This window comes from Lactuca serriola, chromosome 8 (genome assembly GCF_051521515.1).
Source record: "Lactuca serriola cultivar US96UC23 chromosome 8, Lser_US96UC23_V15, whole genome shotgun sequence".
Lineage (NCBI taxonomy): Eukaryota > Viridiplantae > Streptophyta > Magnoliopsida > Asterales > Asteraceae > Lactuca > Lactuca serriola.
This window is the reverse complement of record NC_136415.1, coordinates 150,070,726-150,073,619: the sequence shown is the minus strand read 5'-3', so window position 1 is coordinate 150,073,619 and position 2,894 is coordinate 150,070,726. Positions and strand designations below refer to the sequence as shown.

The 2,894-nt window shown below is 36.9% G+C and overlaps 1 pseudogene; it reads right to left on the bottom strand.

Moving 5' to 3' along the window:
- Nucleotides 1-396: 396 nt before the first annotated feature.
- LOC145070312 (ethylene-responsive transcription factor ERF043 pseudogene) lies at nucleotides 397-1,418 on the bottom strand (annotated as a pseudogene).
- Nucleotides 1,419-2,894: the final 1,476 nt, after the last annotated feature.

Below are 2,894 nucleotides of genomic sequence, written 5' to 3'. Positions count from 1 at the left end.
GTGTAGATTAATAAAATGATTTTTGATGTAATTTTTATATGTCACAAAAAGTTATAAAAAGCCACGTTTTTTTAACTTTTCAATTTCCGCTGTGTAAAAAGTTATTTTTAAAATAACTTTTCTATTACCTAAACATTTGAAGAAGTTAAAAGTGATTATAAAAGCAAGATCAAACACCCTTTTATTTTTAATTACAATCTTAACCATTCAATAAAAAAACAACTAGAAATACAATGATTATAATATCTTATATTAACATTTTTTGAATTTTAATAAACACGCTAATCAATTTATAATCACCCCTTAAATTACATATCAAATTTAACATTTATGACACTCCTCGTGATATAAAAATGTGGTTTAAGAGACTAAACTCCAGAAAACAACTAGAAAAACTAAAAGAAACATTTATTATTTTTATTTTATTAATATTGCCATAATAAGGCATCAAAGAAAAAGCTGCCAGGTGATATAACATGTCCGGAAGTCGACGGCATTACAGACAACGGCTCTCCACCGAAACATCCACCGTCGCCGCCCTCCACCCATGGCGACGACGAGAAGTAGTCCCAACCAGAGTCCACAAATACAAAATCGTTCGAGTTAAACCCTTCTCCCAAACTCGGAAGCTCCACTATCTCGCTCAGCTCTTCCGACGGTGGCTTTCCCGAATACGACGTCAACGTGGACGCGGCGGAGCAGGTCGAAGAAGCAGACGTGGACGGCGTCATTGCGGTTGTGATCTGGTTGAGATGAACCATGGAAGCAGCTTTAGTGGCCGCTGCCTGGACATCACATGGTGAGCATGAAATGGGTCGGGGCAAGATGTCCGAAAGTTCAGGGAAGTTAAGAATGGCGGACTTGCCTTTGATGGAGAGTGCAGCGACGTCGTGTGCACGTGCAGCCATTTCCGGGTCAGGGAAGGTTCCAAGCCAGATCCGAGATTTCTTCTTCGGTTGTCGGATCTCCGATACCCATTTTCCCCACGCCCGCCGCCGAACACCTCTGTAAACCGGATGTTTACTGTTGTTTTTGGTGGCTTTGCTACTACTGCTATTGCCATCATCATCTTCTGCATTTTCTCTGCTACGTTTGATCCATTTCCTATTTGGATCCTCTAAACTCAGTTCTTTAGAAAATGGGTCGGATATTGTGGTGGTGGTGGACTCAGTCTCAGAGTTCAGAGCCTCCGCCATTGTAGGTGATTACCCAGTGTGCAAATAGCTAGTAAAGCTGCTGTTAAAGAAATCTTGAAATGGATGATCCGACCCGAACGAGAAAGACAAGTACTTGGTTTTTGGAAGGATGTATAAGTGAAGTGAGATTCGTTAGGGAGAAAGTTTGAAGTCTAAAATCTAAATGCATTCAGAAGTGTTACGAGGAGTTTATATAGATACACAGATAAATATAGAGAGAGAAAGTAAAGAGACAGAGAGAGAAAATGAATGGTGAAAATTTGATCATAATTACCTACAATACATATAGAGACATGTGAAAATGGATGACACAATTACCATGCAAAAAATGTCAAACCTATTTTTATTGTTGCCGTAAGATTATAAATCTGATTTGACATATAATACCATAATTATATTTCACTATTTATGAAGGGAAATATAATACAATTTTTAAAAGCCATGACCAATGATAATTTTAACTAATTTACTACGATTAGGTAAAATGGCTAATCTTAAAAAAATATAAAGTGCTTTTGTCATATTTTTAATTAAATAATAATTTTTAGAGTTATTCACAATATCATATTTTAGGTATGTATGGCAAAGATTATAATGTATTAGCTTAATAGATGTAATATAAAACTATTGCAAAAGCTATTAGATAATTTGTTGATGTTAACGATTGATAGTCTTGTTAATATGGAGTACTCCCTTTTTATGAGGCAAATTCTAGACAATCAATTGATGGATAATGAAATAATCGATCGGTATATAAGGAAGCGGATTGGGTGGACAAATGTTTGGTTGGTCTCTTCCCGTGCAACGGAAACTTTGGAGTTCAATCTCTAAAGAGGCCTTAGACAAGGAGACTTATTTTCTTGGTTTATTTTTTATCATATATATGGAACGGGTGAATATGGCTATGGTTGATGTTGTTGATCATCTCCTATTTGACGATGTTGTTGCCGGGGAGAAATGTGTTATTGTGTAACATCCGTTTTTTCATTATGTAATTTATTCTGACTTAAAATTGTTCAGTTCATTGAAATCTGAAGATTTATTTAAAGGCACGGAGCGCCTATTTAGATGGCGTGGCGCGTCTGGCCCATGTGTTGAATGGGTTTGTCAGAGTTTTGAGACTATTTAATGGTCATTAACCCCTTGGGTTTGGTTATTCTAAGCCTCCATCACCCTTTGAGCGATTTTTCAGAAACCCTAACCCTCTCTCTCTCTCTCTAGCATTTGGTTGATTTGTGGGCTTATTTCTCCATTTTCTTGTGAAGCTTGAAGATCTTGAAGTTCTACTAGTATCATAGACTGAATGAGCAATTGTAGATCCAAGAAATTTACTTTATTTTGGACCTTTGTGAGTATAAAGCTTTTAACTTGCTCTTTGGTTTTGCTAAATCTAGTTATTTCTCGGGTGTGTTCGATGTGCAGCGTTTAGAAGCATTTGGCTTCTAACTTTTAAGAAAACACTCGTAAAAAAGAAAAAGATGCGTTCGGCTACATGGAGAAGCTTTCAACAAAACGCTCATAAATCAAAAGTTACCCGCTACCTGCTAACTGCTACCCGTTACTAGTTAGTTTTGTCGAATACACCCCTCATATTTGTTACTTTTTGTTCCTTTTGAGCTTGTGCTTTGGAGTTGAGAGAGCTCCAACACCTTTTGAGCACCTTGGAACATTCTTTAGACTTGTTAGACTAGGAAAGTC